Source organism: Xenopus laevis, chromosome 4S (assembly GCF_017654675.1).
Source record: "Xenopus laevis strain J_2021 chromosome 4S, Xenopus_laevis_v10.1, whole genome shotgun sequence".
NCBI lineage: Eukaryota > Metazoa > Chordata > Amphibia > Anura > Pipidae > Xenopus > Xenopus laevis.
The window spans coordinates 81,942,659-81,962,216 of record NC_054378.1 but is presented as its reverse complement, the minus strand read 5'-3'; the positions used below and the strand labels follow the sequence as shown (position 1 = coordinate 81,962,216).

At 40.7% G+C, this 19,558-nt stretch overlaps 1 pseudogene; it reads left to right on the top strand.

Annotated features, from left to right (window-relative positions):
• Positions 1-17,716, top strand: part of LOC108714999 — a 366,710-nt pseudogene extending 348,994 nt beyond the window's left edge.
• Positions 17,717-19,558: the final 1,842 nt, after the last annotated feature.

Here is a 19,558-nt window from a genome sequence, read left to right as displayed (position 1 = left end):
CAATATAATATTCTTCCTTAAACAGTTATTGCATTGCAAATTGTAATTGTGCATTCCCACTTTTAACATGAGCTTGAAGGTGTCATAATCTTTTGAAGCAAACAACTTTTTTCAGTAAGAAGTTTTATAACATTTACTGCAAATTGGTGCAAACTATAAAATTCACAAACCATCTACCACTGTCGGAAGAGGTCGCATAACAATTTGCAGGTTCACAAAAGCTAGATTAAACTTGCGTAAAGGAAAATTTGTCTGCACAAAGTCATAACTTTTGCACTGCAAATATTTTTTCTGTTACCAAATTTTATTACATTCCCCCAATAAAAGCTTATTTATTAAAGGTTGAACTTCAGTTGTTTTACAGGTTTTTGAAACCACGACTAAACTCACAAACTATAAAACCACATTGACTTTGTCATTGAAATTATTAAAAGATTAAAAGTATAAAAAGTACCAATGAAACAAAGTTCTAAACAATGCGTTAAAAAATATAAAAACCTTGAAAACCTCTAAAGAAATCGAGGACAGTTTCTAGTGAAGAAAAAAATCTGAAAACCTCTAAAAGTCCAAATTGATTTAAAACGATCCAATAGGATCAGCACAGTTGACTTCTATAGCACATTAGGGATGTCGCGGACTGTTCGCCGGCGAACTTGTTCGCGCGAACATCGGCTGTTCGCGCTCGCCGAATGTTCGCGAACGTCGCGCGACGTTCGCCATTTTGGGTTCGCCTTACCTGGCGCTTTTTTTTGACCTCTCACCCCAGACCAGCAGATACATGGCAGCCAATCAGGAAGCTCTCCCTCCTGGACCACCCCCACACCCCCTGGACCACTCCCCTTCCATATATAAACTGAAGCCCTGCAGCGTTTTTTCATTCTGCCTGTGTGTGCTTGCAAGAGCTAGTGTAGGGAGAGAGCTGTTACTGATTTCACTGATTTCTTTGAGGGACAGTTGATAGTAAGTTTGCTGGCTAGTAATCTACTTGATACTGCTCTGTATTGGAGGGATAGAAGTCTGCAGGGATTTGAGGGACATTTTAGGGTAGCTTTGCTGGCTAGTAATCTACCTTCTACTGCAGTGCTCTGTATGTAGCTGCCTGCTGTGGGCACTGATCTCTTCTGATCTCATCTGCTGACTGCTGTAATAACCCAATAGTCCTTGTAAGGACTGCTTTTATTTTCTTTTTTGTTTTTTTACTTTGCTAGTTGCTACTATAAGCCCAGTGCTATTAGTCTAGCAGTGTTGGGGAGTGGGACTGGTGTGCTACTGTGCTGCTCCTAGTAGTTCAGCAGCACCAACCCGAGAAAAATATTTTTTTTAATATACATATATTTTTTTTTTCTTTTACTTATCTTACTGTTCTTTAACGTGTACAGTGCTGTTGCTGTTCTTCATAGTAGTGCACCAATAGTAGTGCACTTGCAGGCATTATTTGCTCAGTGTGTTCTTCATTTTCAAACAACAACCATCTAGCTGTGTGAGCTTGTTCACATTCTGTCTAAATATCAATAATAATACCGTCTCTAGAAACACCACCCGAGTGACGTTTTTCAGGCAGCAATCATATATATCGTATCCACTGCTGTAGTAGTGTATACGTTAACCTTGTAGGCATTATTTGCTCAGTGTGTTCTTCATTTTCAAACAACAACCATCTAGCTGTGTGAGCTTGTTCACATTCTGTCTAAATATCAATAATAATATCGTCTCTAGAAACACCACCCGAGTGACGTTTTTCAGGCAGCAATAATATATTCCGTATCCACTGCTGTAGTAGTGTATACGTTAACCTTGTAGGCATTATTTGCTCAGTGTGTTCTTCATATTCAAACAACAACCATCTAGCTGTGTGAGCTTGTTCACATTCTGTCTAAATATCAATAATAATACCGTCTCTAGCAACACCACCCGAGTGACGTTTTTCAGGCAGCAATAATATATTCCGTATCCACTGCTGTAGTAGTGTATACGTTGACCTTGTAGGCCTTGTTTGCCCAGTGTGGTGTTCTTCTTCATTTTCAAACAACAACCATCTAGCTGTGTGAGCTTGTTCACATTCTGTCTAAATATCAATAATAATACCGTCTCTAGCAACACCACCCGAGTGACGTTTTTCAGGCAGCAATAATATATTCCGTATCCACTGCTGTAGTAGTGTATACGTTAACCTTGTAGGCATTATTTGCTCAGTGTGTTCTTCATATTCAAACAACAACCATCTAGCTGTGTGAGCTTGTTCACATTCTGTCTAAATATCAATAATAATACCGTCTCTAGCAACACCACCCGAGTGACGTTTTTCAGGCAGCAATAATATATTCCGTATCCACTGCTGTAGTAGTGTATACGTTGACCTTGTAGGCCTTGTTTGCCCAGTGTGTTCTTCTTCTTCATTTTCAAACAACAACCATCTAGCTGTGTGAGCTTGTTCACATTCTGTCTAAATATCAATAATAATACCGTCTCTAGCAACACCACCCGAGTGACGTTTTTCAGGCAGCAATAATATATTCCGTATCCACTGCTGTAGTAGTGTATACGTTAACCTTGTAGGCATTATTTGCTCAGTGTGTTCTTCATATTCAAACAACAACCATCTAGCCGTGTGAGCTTGTTCACATTCTGTCTAAATATCAATAATAATACCGTCTCTAGCAACACCACCCGAGTGACGTTTTTCAGGCAGCAATAATATATTCCGTATCCACTGCTGTAGTAGTGTATACGTTGACCTTGTAGGCCTTGTTTGCCCAGTGTGTTCTTCTTCTTCATTTTCAAACAACAACCATCTAGCTGTGTGAGCTTGTTCACATTCTGTCTAAATATCAATAATAATACCGTCTCTAGAAACACCACCCGAGTGACGTTTTTCAGGCAGCAATAATATATTCCGTATCCACTGCTGTAGTAGTGTATACGTTAACCTTGTAGGCATTATTTGCTCAGTGTGTTCTTCATATTCAAACAACAACCATCTAGCTGTGTGAGCTTGTTCACATTCTGTCTAAATATCAATAATAATACCGTCTCTAGCAACACCACCCGAGTGACGTTTTTCAGGCAGCAATAATATATTCCGTATCCACTGCTGTAGTAGTGTATACGTTGACCTTGTAGGCCTTGTTTGCCCAGTGTGTTCTTCTTCTTCATTTTCAAACAACTCCCATCTAGCTGTGTGAGCTTGTTCACATTCTGTCTAAATATCAATAATAATACCGTCTCTAGAAACACCACCTGAGTTGTTGTTGTTGTTGTTTTAAAAATAATGCCAGGCAAAGGCAGGCCGCCACGCAGAGGCACAAGGGGCCGTGCTGCTATGCTATCCTGTGGCCCTAGGAAATTGCCCAGTTTTAAAAAGGCAATGACCCTGAACTCCCAAAATGCTGAAGAGGTAGTTGACTGGCTTACACAGCACACCCCATCCTCTACCGTTTCTAACTTTACCACAACATCCTCATCCTCCACTGCTATGGGCACCCCACGTAACACTTCCTCCACCACCGGCGCCCCTTCTTCACTGGAGTCAGAGGAGTTATTTTCACATGAGTTTCTTGAACTGAGTGATGCGCAACCATTATTGGCAGAAGAAGATGAAGGAGATGAGGACGTTACACCAGATTTTATTCTGGCAGAGAACACAACAGAGATGGACATAATGAGTGATGACGAGGAGGTCCCCGCTGCTGCTTCCTTCTGTGAGCTGTTAGAAGAAATTGATGCATCTGAGGAGAATGAGGATGAGGAGATTGATGTTTTATGGGTGCCCAGTAGAAGAGAGGAAGAGGAGGATAGTTCAGATGGAGAGACAGAGAGTCAGAGAGGCAGGAGGAGAATAAGACTTAGAAGAAGCAGGGAGGACAGCTCGCAGGGAACAGTAGGGCAAACAACATGTATCGGCACCTGTGGTCAGCCGACCAACGCACCCGCCATTGCCGCCAACGCCGCCGACTTCTACTGTTACCGCCAGATTGCCAGCCTCAAAAAGGTCAGCAGTGTGGGATTTTTTTAATGTGTGTGCCTCTAACAAAAGCGTTGTCATTTGCAATGAGTGCAGTCAGAAACTGAGTCTTGGGAAGCCCAACAGCCACATAGGTACAACTTCTATGCGAAGGCACATGAACGGCAAGCACAAAGCACTTTGGGAGCAACACCTCAAAGGCAACAGGCAAACTAAAAGCCACCCTCCTTCTGGTCCAGCATCTTACTGCTCTACCTCTGCTGTCCTTCACCCGTCTGAACCACCCTCCACTCCGCCTTCCACCTTGACCACCAGTTCCCATTCCCAGTCATCTGCCCCCAGCCAAGTTTCTGTGAGGGCCATGTTTGAGCGTAAGAAGCCAATGTCTGCTAGTCACCCCCTTGCCCGGCGTCTGACAGCTGGCTTGTCCGCACTCTTAGCCCGCCAGCTTTTACCATACCAGCTGGTGGACTCTGAGGCCTTCCGCAAATTTGTAGCAATTGGGACACCGCAGTGGAAGGTACCCAGCCGCAATTTTTTTTCAAAAAAGGGAATACCACACCTGTACCACCATGTGCAGAGCCAAGTCACCGCATCTCTGTCACTTAGTGTTGGGCCAAAGGTCCATATGACTACTGACGCATGGTCCTCCAAGCATGGTCAGGGCAGGTATGTCACCTACACTGCCCACTGGGTGAACTTGGTAATGGCTGGGAAGCAGGGAATGTGTAGCTCAACAACGACAGTGGAGTTGGTGTCACCGCCACGGATTGCACGCGGTTCTGCCACCACCTCTACTCCTCCTTCGCTCTCTACCTCGTCTTCTTCCTCTTCTTCGTCCTCTGCTGCTGGGTCCTCCTCCTCCACACCTGTGCACCCCCAGCTCCCCCTAGGCTATTCGACGTGCCAGGTACGCCGTTGTCATGCTGTCTTGGGGATGACGTGCCTGGAAAGCAAAAACCATACCGGATCTGTACTCCTGTCATCTCTGCAGTCACAGGCCGATCGGTGGCTGACCCCACACCAACTGAAGATCGGAAAAAGTGGTGTGTGACAATGGAAGCAATCTGTTGGCAGCACTGAGACTGGGCAATTTAACACATGTGCCCTGCATGGCACATGTTCTGAATTTAATAGTACAACGTTTTGTCTCAAAGTACCCAGGATTCCAGGACGTTCTCAGGCAGTCCAGGAAGGTGTCGGCCCATTTCAGACGGTCCTACACAGCCATGGCACACCTTGCTGACATTCAGCAGCAGTACAAAATGCCAGTCAGGCGTTTGATTTGCGACAGCCAGACTCGCTGGAATTCAACGCTCCTCATGTTGGAACGTCTGCTGCAACAACAAAGAGCCGTCAACGAATACCTGTTTGAACTGGGTGGTAGGACTGGATCTGCAGAGCTGGGGATTTTTTTACCCCGTTACTGGGTGCTTATGCGCGATGCCTGCAGGCTCATGCGCCCTTTTGAAGAGGTTACAAATATGGTCAGTCGCACCGAAGGCACCATCAGTGACCTAATACCCTTCGCTTTCTTCCTGGAGCGTGCCGTGCGACGAGTGACAGATGAGGCTGTAGACCAGCGTGACGAGGAGCAGGAAGCGCACGATTTCTGGTCGGAATCACCCAGAACGAACCCAGGCACCTGCTGCAACGCAGGGAGAGGTGTCAGAAGTGGAGTCAGAGGAGGAAGGTGGCTTTGTGGAGGAGGAGGACCAACAGGAGCAGGCTTCCCAGGGGGCTAGTGGTGACCTTTTGGGGACCCCTGGTCTTGTACGTGGCTGGGGGGAGGAGACCGTGGATGATGCAGTCCTTGATAACGAGGAAGCGGAGATGGATACCTCTGCATCCAACCTTGTGAGAATGGGGTCTTTCATGCTGTCATGCCTGTTGAAGGACCCCCGTATCAAGAGGCTTAAGGAGAAGGACCTGTACTGGGTCGCGACTCTACTAGACCCTCGGTACAAGCATAAAGTGGCAGAAATGTTACCAACATACCACAAGTCTGAAAGGATGCTGCATTTAGAAACCAGCCTGCAAAACATGTTGTACAATGCTTTTAAGGGTGATGTCACTTCAGGAACTCATCAACATTCCAGGGGCAGAGGTGCCAGTAATCCTGCCACGAGCGCACCTGCAAGGACAAAGCACTTTGGCCACTCTGTAACGTCAGACATGCAAATGTTTTTCAGTCCAAGGCAGCGGCAGAACCGTTCGGGATCCACCCTCAAAGAACGCCTCGACCAGCAGGTAGCGGACTACCTGGCATTAACTGCAGATATCGACACTCTGAGGAGCGATGAACCCCTGGACTACTGGGTGCGCAGGCTTGATCTGTGGCCAGAGCTGTCACAATTTGCCATGAACCTCTTGTCTTGCCCCGCCTCAAGTGTCCTCTCAGAAAGGACCTTCAGTGCAGCAGGAGGGATTGTAACTGAGAAGAGAACTCGCCTAGGTCACAAAAGTGTGGATTTACCTGACCTTTATTAAAATGAATGAGGGGTGGATCTCGGAGGGTTACTGCACGCCGGAAGACTTGTGCTGAGTTTCTGATTCTGACTCCCCATGCAGCTGTCCTTCTCTGCACGCCTCATGACTCCACATACAGCTGTCCTTTAGCGTCCTCTTCCCTCCACCGCCGTTACAAACTAGGGTGCAAACCCTACTGGTTTAATTTGAATCCAGGTAAATCCTGAGTTTTTCTGGCCTCTGTGCTTCAGTGGCTGTGACAAAAAAATTGAATATTTTCAGCATTTATATGGCATATTTTTATGGCCTCTGTGCTTCAGTGGCTGTGACAAAAAAATGAATATTTTCAGCATTTATATGGCATATTTTTCTGGCCTCTGTGCTTCAGTGGCTGCGACCAAAAAAAACAGAATATTTTCAGCATTTATATGGCATATTTTTTCTGGCCTCTGTGCTTCAGTGGCTGTGACAAAAAAATGAATATTTTCAGCATTTATATGGCATATTTTTTCTGGCCTCTGTGCTTCAGTGGCTGCGACCAAAAAAAACAGAATATTTTCAGCATTTATATGGCATATTTTTATGGCCTCTGTGCTTCAGTGGCTGTGACAAAAAAATGAATATTTTCAGCATTTATATGGCATATTTTTTCTGGCCTCTGTGCTTCAGTGGCTGTGACAAAAAAATGAATATTTTCAGCATTTATATGGCATATTTTTTCTGGCCTCTGTGCTTCAGTGGCTGCGACAAAAAAAACAGAATATTTTCAGCATTTATATGGCATATTTTTTATGGCCTCTGTGCTTCAGTGGCTGCGACCAAAAAAAACAGAATATTTTCAGCATTTATATGGCATATTTTTTCTGGCCTCTGTGCTTCAGTGTCTGCGACAAAAAAATTTTATATTGTTAGCATTTATATGGCATATTTTTCCTGGCCTCTGTGCTGCAGTGGCTGCGACCAAAAAAAATTAATATTGTTTGCATTTATATGGCATATTTTTTCTGGCCTCTGTGCTGCAGTGGCTGCAACAAAAAAAAATAATATTGTTTGCATTTATATGGCATATTTTTTCTGGCCTCTGTGCTGCAGTGGCTGCGACAAAAAAAAATTAATATTTTCAGCATTTATATGGCATATTGTTTTCTGGACTTCTGGTTCAGTGGCTGCGACAAAAAAAACATAATTTTTCAGGAAAGTACACATGCCTAATTTTTCAGGGTTCTGCAACAGTGGCAAAATCGCATCTTTTATGGTCACCGCAGGTGATCAATAAAGTAGACCAAAACTGGGCCCACACTGCAGAATCAGTGTTTTTGGTTCACTTCACTGTACATTGAATTACCTCTGCCTGACAGTGCACGTGCGCACAAGCACGGTGACTGCTAAACACACCACTACAGAAATATTGCCACCAACAGGACGAACATCCTGGAGGTGACAAGCAACTAGTAATTAAAAACTATTATTTGCTCACTTAACGGTATCATTCATTAAAGCTCTTTGCGTCTTTTTGCGTTGCAGTAAGCACCGCGTTTCGTCTTTGCGTGTGAACAGGCTGTAACCTTTACACGACTTGATTGGCATGTAGACGCCGGACGTTTTAAAGCATTTTATTACACAGGTTTAGAAATGTAGTGTGATTTCTGCCCTTTACAGCACAAAACGCAGCGCTGTGTCAACAATGGATTTTTTAGAAACATTTTTACCCTTGATCCCCCTCTGGCATGGCACTGTCCAGGTCGTTGCACCCTTTAAACAACTTTAAAATAATTTTTCTGGCCAGAAATGTCTTTTCTAGCTTTTAAAATTCGCCTTCCCATTGAAGTCTATGGGGTTCGCGATGTTCGCGAACCGTTCGCATTTTTGACGCAAGTTCGCGAATATGTTCGCGAACTTTTTTTCCGACGTTCGCTACATCCCTATAGCACATCGACAACTTTTACTTGGTGAAGTTTTGCCTTAGAAGTTTTCTTGGTTTTACCACTTAATATAACCTGATTTTTTAGAAAAATAGGAAAACCACACATTTTTGAAATACGTGGGAAAAAAACAAGTTCTATTGTTAGTAAATGGGCCCCATAGAGTAATCACCTGGAAAATGGAATAGAAGTGTACACTCTCAAGTCATGCTGTCTGGTCTGTGATATAATGCAACTGCAGCATGGGTATTGCAAGTAACCTTCTGTGGCCATTTGCACTGACCTATACATACATAATTGGTAATACAGGTATGGCACCTGTTATCCAAAATGCTCAGGACCTGGGGCTTTCCGGATAATGGATCTTTCTGTAATTTGGATCTTCATACCTTAAGTGTACTAGAAAACATGTAAATAAACCCAATAGACTGGTTTTGCTTCCAATAAGGATTAATTATATCTGAGTTGGGATCAACTACAAAGTACTGTTTTATTATTACAGAGAAAAAAGGAATATGAAGATTATTTGGATAAAATGGCATCTATGGGAGAAGACCTTTCTGTAATTTGAAGCTTTCCGGATAACGGATCCTATACCTGTAAAACTTTTTAAACTCTAAAAACTAGTGATGGGCGAATTTATTCACCAGGTGCGAATTCGCGGCAAATTTCCGCGTTTCGCAGCCGAAATGTATAATATGTAGAATAAAGCATTTTTTCCTCTAAAATTTCTTTGCATTTCCTAAATTTTTCCCTATTATCATGTTATTATATTATTCCAACTATTTTTATAAAATATATCTCCTTAAATCCAGTTCTGTCTTTAGAGAAAATCAGATTCGCCATATTTAAACATTGTATTTATAATTTATTAGAGATTATATTCATTACTCTCTTGCTCTAGCTAGAAACATACTCTGCCAAGTGTTGTGCAGTCTGGACACTTGGGAAACCACAAATAAGGACGTGTTTGCTTACATTTTTGCAGATCGAAGGTAAGTTATTCCAGCAACAGTCAATGCTTATTACAAGAATTCACGATCTAGAACTAATGGTGGAACTAAATATTTACAGCTTTTTCTAAGTGCTCATTCATTAACTGAACTTGGAAACTGCAGTCTTAAATACCAAAACTTAACATTTTTATAGTAGCTAAAGAATTGGATGTAGAAAAGTTAATGGCACTTTATAATTGTAGGGAAAATGTGGTACAAATACATTTTTGTCGATCTAGTTTATATAACTAAATAAACAATTAGTAAATTATTTTAAAATGAACTCCATAGTGCAAATATCTAAAGCTGTGTAAAATAAATGCTCAATTTATAATGTTTTATAACATTTTGCACTTCTTTTTATGCATGCTTTTACACCATTTATAACAACTATTGACATCATACATTAGAAAATACTAATCTTTAGTCTTTCTTAGTTTTTTTTTTTTAAGAATGACTTCATTACACCTTCTTACACCTGGAATAACCCATTCAAAAAACAGCAATCTGGGTAAAATTTACATGCAAATTGGCAAAAGTGAAAATAGGTTTTTACACATCACTTTTAAAGTTGAAGCTGCTTTTTGTAAGTGAGGTTGCTTTATAGAACTCAGCATAAACATTTCAGCATAACATGTCTGTAACAGGAACTTTTCATAGCGAGAACATAGGAAGAGGAAGAAGAAAATCACACAGGGTTATAGGTCAAACATGACAATATATTGCTAAGCAACAAAAGACCCTCCCTGAATTAAGTACTGGAACCATCTCTGTCTGTTTTTTTTCCGACACTTTTTACATCAGAATTTTACAATTTTTCTGTGGCGGAAAAACATGAGGGGTTCCTTATGTCCAACCATAATCAGTACACGTGTAAGCAATAATTATCTTTATGTTTTTAAGAGAAATTATTTATATACATGTTTATAAAAATGTTAGTAGTTTGCAAATACAGTAGAAGAACAAACTCCTAAGCCTGTGTACAAGTATGGGTTCCGTGGCATCTGTTATCTGGAAACATGTTAACCATTAAGCTCTGAATTATGGGTAGGCCATCTCCCATAGACTCTGTTTAAATCAAGTAAGTCACATTTTTAAAATTGTTTTCTTGTTCTCTGTAATAACAAATCAGTACCTTGTACCTGATCCCAACTAAGATATATTTAAAATATAATTGTTGGATATTAGTTCACTTAAGATATGGAGGCAAATTATTGAAATATCACTTATCTGGAAAACCAGGCACTGAGTATTCTGGATAAGAGGTCCCATACCTGTACTTGGTTTTTATACTATGTCTGACAACATGGGAGTGCCTGCTCATGATTCTTTTTTTAAAACTTTAATAATTACAAGTGATACATATGGGAAAATTCACAAGACAAATTACCACTGGAACAAGTCTAAATAACTGTCAGGGCCCGAAGGCTCTGCTAGGATTTGTGGACCTAGGAGGAAGCAGCAAGTCCAACACAGTTCACAGTATCCATAGGGTTAAAGAAGAAGAGTAATCAAGTCCAGACAAAAGCTCAATTAAGGCAGCAAGGTTCTTAGTCGATATAACAGGCCGGGGTTAATATCAGAAATCAAGATCAGGAGAAGTAAATCACACCCAAAAACACAATAAGTTGAACCTATAATTGGGCAAGGTCTGCAAGGCTCTGGCTTCTTTTATAGGTGGATTCTCGCGTCATAGGATAATCTATGCAGGGTCGTAAACTGCCATATTTTTTCTCTACAAAGAAGAATCCAGCTCCAGCAGATGACGACGAAAGACGAATGAATCCTCTCTGAAGATTTTCTTAATTATACTCCTTCATAGCTTTAGTTTCAGAAGGAGAGAGGAGATAAGGGTGTCCTCAGGGAGGCATGGTGCCAGGGAGTAATCCAATGGGGCTGATCTCTTGCTGAACACATCCGAGAAATCTTGATAAGCAGAAGGGAGAGAGCGAAGATCTACAGAAGTAGTGCCAACTTTCAGAAGAGTGTTGGGAGGGAGACAATTCCATTGACAAAATGAGCTCCAGTGGAATATCTGCGGTTCAGACCAATTGATAACAGGATTGTGGAGGTGCAACCAAGGTAACCCAAAAAACACTTGTGTGGAAGGGCAATCGATGATGAGGAAAGACAGTTTTTCATTTTGAAGAGTGCAAATTTTAAAGGGTAACTCCAGTGAACACTTAGAAATGAGAACTGTAGACAAGGGTCTATCATCGATGGCCAGAACTCGTAGAGGCACGGACAAGGCTTGCAGGGGTATGGTATGGCATACAGCAAAAGTTTGACCCATGAATCAGCTGCACCAGAATCAAGGAAGGCTTGCACATGGATGCCTTTTGAAGCAACTTGATGCTGCACAGGAAGTAGATGTCTGTGAGAAGCTTGATGGGGAAGAGGATCAATTCTGCCCAGGTGAGTCTCCCAAAACTTACCTAGGCATTGAAGTTTCCCCTGTTTAGCGTAGCAGTTGTAGGCAAAATGAGCTTTGCCGCCACAGTACAGACATAACCAAGCAGCACGTCTTCTCTTGTTCAGAGAGACAAGCTCCCCCTATTTGAATAGGGTTGTCAGAAGATGGAGAAGAAGACACAGGTGTTCTGGGAAGCATGGGATTCTGGAAATGTGGGGCTAACTGGGGTTGGAACTTCCGTCTCCTATCTTTGTCAGCCTAATGCTCATGAAGCAGAGTATCAATCTTTACGGTCAGCGCAATGAGATCATCCAATTGGGTTGGAAGATAACCCTTCAGCTGGGTAGATAGCTCTTGGTAGAATGTGGCATGATAAACGTCATTATTCCAACTCCATTTCAAGTTGTCTCAGCGGCTAGAGTGCGGAAATCAATGGCATACTTGCTAGCCCTCCAATTCCCTTGGCAAATCTGTAATAAGCGAGACTAAGCAAAAGCAACCCGGCCCCGGCCCGGGGCATCAAAAACCTTGAAGAAACCCTTTGGCATCTTGAATTAAGGGAGAGTCTTTTTCCCACAGGGGAGATGCCCATTCCAAAGCTTTTCCCTCCAGATGGGTAATCACATACCCCACCTTGGCTTGCTCAGACCCATACTGTGCAGGTTGTTATTCAAATTGAATGAGGCATTGGTTGATGAATCCTTGGCAATCCAGTGGGTCTCCACTGTAATGGGGAGGCACTGGAATTCATGGTTCCGGACCATGAGGTGGAGCAGATGTAAGAGGGACTAACGGTACTGGCGTCTGAGTTGCCAGCGTGATAACAGATAGCTTGTTCAGAATGGCTTCTAGGGCTTGGCCAAAATGCGATTGTCGGGCCTCATAGGCCTCCATGTGGGATGCCAAACCACGAAAGGCCCTACCTAAGTCTTGTTGGGCTTCCTCAGAAGGGTCCATGGCCCAATTATACTGTCAGGGCCCCTCTACAAACTGAACTGAGAGAGACTACAGCCCCAGATACCGGCACAGTGTGTTTGCTGATACAGGAGTCTCCAGGAAGGAATTATCACTAGTTTTGCGTTCTGCCTGTTTCAGTATTACTAATAAAACCGAGAAAATGGCTGTGCACGCGCAAAGCTTAGAGAAGAAGCTGGCTGTCTCTGCCGTGGTGCTGGCCACTGCTGCGAGCCGTTTCCTTGGATTTGCGCTCAAGGGTTTTCCCCCTGGGAGCTAATGGTTGTGTACTGTGTCCCCGACTGGGCGCTGGAAGTGTGGCTGGAACTGTGCCCCCCCCCTCCCCTGAGTGTGGATGTGGTGGTCCTTCCCTGGTCTCTGGGCTGCAAGGCTATAGCAGGAGGAGGGTTCAGGCTGGAGAGGGTTCAGGCTGCCCCAATCTTGCCAGCAGAGTAGAGCAGGCCAGACAAAGGGTGGCCAGGAGAGATAGCCAGGGAGGAGAAATCAACTGCTGCAGAATGGATGGTCACCCTGTCACCTTTTCTGAAGAGGAGGGAAGTGGAGTTTCAGTAAGTTATTTTTTAATAAAGGCTTTGCAATTTAAAAGTTTAATTTGTGTTGGTGTTTATTTTTCGATGTATACTAACGAATATTTTTTAATTTTTTTTTTATTTTACTGGTCCTTTAAGCAATAAAAATTAATAAGGAGTGGGCTGGTACCTCATCCCATTAGGACTTTGATTGACAAAGTCAAGTCTCCTTCTCCAACACACCAGTGGAATCTAATATATGCCTATTCACACATTTACTTTGCCCTTAGCACATTGGAGTAGGGATTCAGCTTGTATGCTGTACATTAAAGGACAAGTCAAATAATATTCACCGGGAGTGCAAATGTGTGTGCACCCCCAGTTGACTCTGCTGTAAAATATGTTGTTTCACCAGTAAAATATGTTGTTATGCCAACATTTTTGTGAATCTGCACTAGAATTGCACCATACTATCTGTTCCACTGGAACCACCGGTTTTATGAAATTTTTGGCAAAGTGAAATGCTAAAAGATTATAAAATGCTAACACATTCTGCAGCATTGTACAATAAATTGGGTATATATATTATACATATGTGAAAAACACATAAAAACAACCATTAACCAATACAAGCGGTAAAGAGGACCTTGCACAAAAGAGCTTACAATCTACAAGAAGAAGGAGTTAAGACACAAATTCATCATAAATTACTAACCTTAGACTCAGGTCAATGCCACTGGCCCAGGGAACTATTCCTTGAGTGCCCTGTTGCCATTTTTTGCCGGTGCCCCTGTGATCCTCTCTGATGTCCTGGATACTGAACATGCGCAGTAAAAAAATACATATTTATTCACAGGCATCTAGAACATACAGAAAGTATTTTTTTGTTTGGTTTTTTAAGGTGAACTGATTGCTGTGCTTGGATGACCAGATTTAAACATCAAAAAGTACATAAAATATAAAAATTCATGGCAAGTTCAGGTTTGAATAAATAATAAAGGAAGCTAACAAATTCAGGCAGCTAGGTGACATTAATCCCTTCACTACATTGGTACAAATCTAGTCATGCTACCAAGTAAATGGTCAGTAGCAAGAAAGAAATGTTGGTGGAATTGCTAAAAATGCCTATAGATACATTTGTAAAAAAAAAAACTCTACACTAAAGATGGAGCCAAGCATTTGATATGGGAATTTTATTATATTTAACTCACAGAGGTTGTTGTAATACCAAATTTTAATTGGACTATATAGTAAAACATGGCCTATGTACAAATTAGTATAGTTGGGGTATTGTCTAATGTTTTGGATTGTCTTTTAGGTTTGCAGTGCAGTGCAAAATCAAGACATTACTGTGATTAAAGACTATTGCACAGGGCTGAAGGCACTCCTGTACCTCAAAAGTATTGATGAGCTTCAAGAATGGAATGGGCTAAGTCCACCAACTATTCGTCATCAGAAAGGAAAACTAGGATCTACTATTTCAGAAATCAAAGGAGAGGTACGTTAAACTTAATACCTTCCTATTAGATATAGGCAGTCCATGGGTTACATACGAGATAGGGTCTGTAAGTTTGTATTGCATTTGTGTGTAAGTTGAAATATGTACATTTACTTATTAAATGCAACTTTTTTATGAGAACAATGGGTTGGCTTAAGAGTTTACAGTATCTAGGGTCAGATTTAAGGATTCCCCAATATTTCAAAATTATTTTACGGGCAACTTTAGCATTTGTATCTTAGGTGGTGACAAATGGTATTCTATTTTGTACTTTAACCACATCATTTCCCTCTACCACCATTTTATTTCTGGGAATATGCTGAATCTCACTTTTGATTTTTATTAGGTTATCCCTATTGTATCCTCTTTCTGTAAATCTTTGTACCATATGTGCAGATTCAATCTCATGTAGATCATCTGTAGACGTTGTTTTATGTACCCTAGTGAGCTGACTCCTAGGTAAACCTTTAATTAGGGCAGGTGGATGGAAACTGTTAGCTCTCAACATATTGTTTCTGTCAGTGGGCTTTTTGTAAAGTGTTGTGATAAATTTGCCATTAGAACACATAACATTAACATCAAGAAAATATACTTGGATGACATTCAAGTGTGAATTTATAGAGTGGTGAATGTTTTTTAATTGTTCCAAGAAATCCAACAACTTACTTTTTGGACCTTTCTAAATGAAAAATCTATCATTCACATACCTCACGTAATTGACGATAAACCTACTATACTTGGTATTGGACAATATATAAGTGGTCTCAAAAAAAATCTATGAACACATTTGCATATGCAGCTACCCTGTCAGCACCCACTGCACAGCCCAGCACCTGAAGAAAAAATTTGCCTTTACATTTGAAGTCATTATTAGTTAATACCATTTCCAGTAATGAACAAATTTGATTTTATAATTTGGGTAATCTGTACAGACAAAATAGATCTTATACATTCTATGCCTTCATCATGGGCAATGGAGGTATAGATATCTTTTTCATTCAATGAACATAAAAGAAATACCCCTTCTGGTAGAGACATAGTATCTACTGTAAGTGGTTTAAAAAATCAGTTGTATCAACTGAATTACATTATATTTCTGATGTGACATTACCTCCTGTAATTGCATATCTACATATATGGCCAACGGTTGTAGTAATGACCCAGTGTTAGATACAATGGGTATGCCTGATGGATTATTTAAATCCTTGTGGATTTTAGGAAAATCCAAAAGAAATTCAGGGCATAATAGGCTAGACAATTCATCAATAATAACCCCTTCCATAACAGCAGCATTCAAGAAAACCTTTATTTCATTTTGAAAAACATTTGTGGGGTTTATTTTTATATAGTGTGCTTCATTACCCAGTTGTCTGAATGCTTCCTGGGTGTAACCAGATTTATTCAAGACCACAGTAGCTCCGCCTTTGTCCACTCTGGTGATGACAATGGAATCATTCTATTCCAAGGCTTTAAAGGAGAAATCAACCTGTGGGAAAAAAAAAACCCTACCACCTACCCCTTTAAGAACTCTAATTCAACTATTCCCCACCTAAAACTTGCTGAATTGCTGTTTAAGTCAATGGGATCAATTTGGAGTTGTTTGTAGCCTTCATTAAATTTTTCAGAGAAAAAACTCAAATCGAGTTTTTAAAACTTGAATTGAATTAGATTTTCGGGGGTTGAACCTATTCACCCTGGTTTAGAAAACTATATTTTTTTAATACATTTTTTAAATAAATTCAGATTGGTCAAATTTCGAGTTCATTGGAGTTTTAAAAAACTCCCATGAATTCGAAATTCGACCCTTGATAAATCTGCCCCTAGGTGTCTCATATTATACTCTACTTAGCAATGGACCCACAGTTATGTTGGAATTTTGGAAAAAATGCTGAATTATGGGTAAAAACATAGCTTCCGTTCTTCTGGTATCCTAGAAAAGTTGAAGAGAATGAGACTAACAGACATAGTTTTTGGTATTGCACAACATTTTTGCATTATTTGAATTTTATATTTTAATATGAATTCCAGCTGCATAAAAATTTGTTACACAGAAAATGTTTAAATACATACAGTAGCAACAAGACGTTACGAGAGGATGTCACCTTGGGAAATGCATGTCCTATTCTCCCACCACTGATATAATCTCGGTTTTAGTATCTTGAAGGCTTTTGTTATGACACTCTGCATGAAGACTAAAATTACAACTGTACATGGTGTTCTCTGCTTGTTGCTCCATCAATTATTTACAGTAAAATGGAGGAATTAGAAGATGTTTTAAGGAAGCATTTAATAATTCAATGGCATCTGTTCTGTATTTCCAGTAGGTCTGAAGGATATATATATTTTTTTTGGTATAACAGACACTATTTCATCCAGTCTGAATGGTGCATTTGTGCACCACTTCTAAAGCTTGAAAGGGAATTGCCTTTCTGTGCAATTGTGCTCTTTGTTTTGGGTACTGTAAAACTGTATCATTCACATATAAAACCAGAACACAGTAAAGTAAAACAAATGGCACTGTTAAAGTTACAGATTGATCTACAGTTAATTAATTTTCTAGTCGAATGATGACTGTACGACTTCAGAATAAACACATCTTGGGCAAAAGTAAAATTAAATGCTTCATAGAAAAACTGCTGAACCATGAGAAAAGGCTGACAAATATATTTAGAAGGCAATATTTCTGACTCTTATATTGCATGGGAATAAATACTGATACTGCAGTACTTTATTTTTACTGAATGTAGTGCACGGTACTAAATTATGGAGTATTCCTCTCACATAAATTGTCAGTATTTTATCTACTGAAGGTACTAGTTTCTAATAATGAAAATACATTTGTATCACTACTGCAATAGGCTTTTTAATTCCTTTTGCTCTCCAGGCAGATATCACTGCTACATGCAACTCTCAGCTGGGCCCTCACAGGGATATCGAAGGTTCCGGTTTTCCAAGCTCACCCACACTTTTATAACACATTTTGGGTGCTAATGGTTCACAGGAACAAAATATTTACAGAGGAACAAAAATAGGCATGAATACATTTCTCTTAGTGCACAATCATATTAAACTGTGTACATCACATCACAGCAGTTTATCAGTTTCATTTAGGTATTATATTACAAAGTGTCTATCCCCAACCTACCAGAATCTCTCAGTCTGTCTCTGAGTGTTATACACATTACTAACCAGGACTTACTGTCTGGCAGTTGTTCACTGTGGAACTACCCCAAACTACAATGTATACATGGAAGTGCATAACTGTTTTTACATAGCAGTATATTGCACTCATAGAACATGCTATGACAGTTGCTAGCCCATGACTCACTATAAGCCCTCAATAACTGGTCCATTCCCTTGACCAATATGTCAGCCTAACTTAGACAGGAGGTCTCGGTAAGGAGAATCCAGGACTCATAGACCTAATGGTTGAGGGTCTACAGCAAGATCCACCCTCTGCATAAGATGATGTCCAATCTGAAAGGACTATGTGATCACTTGACTAGTAAAAACTAATAACACCCTTAGACATTTAGAACACATCTCTCCCACTGTATAGATGACTCAAAAAACTAATTTACATACAGAATATTGAAATGGTAAAATAAAGGGGGGATCAGTTGGTTGATAAGAACAGAAATAAAGCAGAGATTCTGAAGTGTAATTTTTCATCTGTCTACACAGAGGAGGAATCAAGTAATGAAGGTTTTATTCTAAATAGCCCCAAATCTATTAATACAACAAATGATTCATGGTTCATGCAAGGGGGAAATTCAAAATAGACTACATGTAAAGATTAGTGATGGGCGAATAAATTTGCCTGGCACAAATTCACGGTGAATTCCTACGTTTCGCCGCCAGTGAATAAATTCGCAGAATTAGCTGGCGAAATTTCTCTGGCGTCAACATTTTTTGGACTCAAGTCTGAAAAGTTGCTCGCATCAAAATCGGTGCGCGCCAAACTATTCAGATGCCCATTGACTTTAATGCCAGGGTCAGCTTGGACGCAGGCATCAATTTCAGATTTTCGAGATTTTTCGTGAAAATGTCCGCTTTTCACAATTTTTTCATGAAAATGTCGGCTTTTCAAAACTTTTTCAGAAAAATGTCAGAATTTCACGATTTTATTGTGAAACTTTGATTTAATGATTTTTCCACAAATTTTTTACCGTTTTGCAAATTTTGTGGGAAATTCTCAAATTTTTCGTGAAGCAAAAAGTGAGAACTTTACCCATCAATAGTAAAGATAAACAAGTGTCCCAGGACCAGATGGTATTCTTCCAATGATACTATAACAAGCTTAGCTCTGTGATTTCCAAACCTCTTTACTTAATTTTTCAGGATTCATTGAGGTCTGGCATGCTGCAGAGAGACTGGCAAATTGCTAATGTGGTGCTGCTATTCAAAAAGAGATCCCATTCGCAGCATTAAAACTATAGGTCAGTTAGTCTGCCAGGCCTGGACTGGGAGTCAAAATAGGCCCTGCCATTCCAAGTAAACAGAGGCCCAAACAGCCCCCTACCAGCCCACTATATGGTAACTTTCTATGGAACGATACAGCAGCCCCTCTGGCATTTGCCAGAACCCACAGATTGCCAATCCAGGAGTGAGTCTGACAAAGGGGTACTAAGAGATAAAATACTTGACTTCATTGCAAATCATAATGCTATGAGTGTGCCAGTATGGTTTTATGTGTAACCAATCTTGCCAAAGAAACTTCATTGCCTTTTTTGAGGCGGTGAGAAGGAACCTTGACCCTGCATTTGCAGTGGATGTAATCTACTTGGACCGTGCTAATGCTTTTGATACAGTGGCA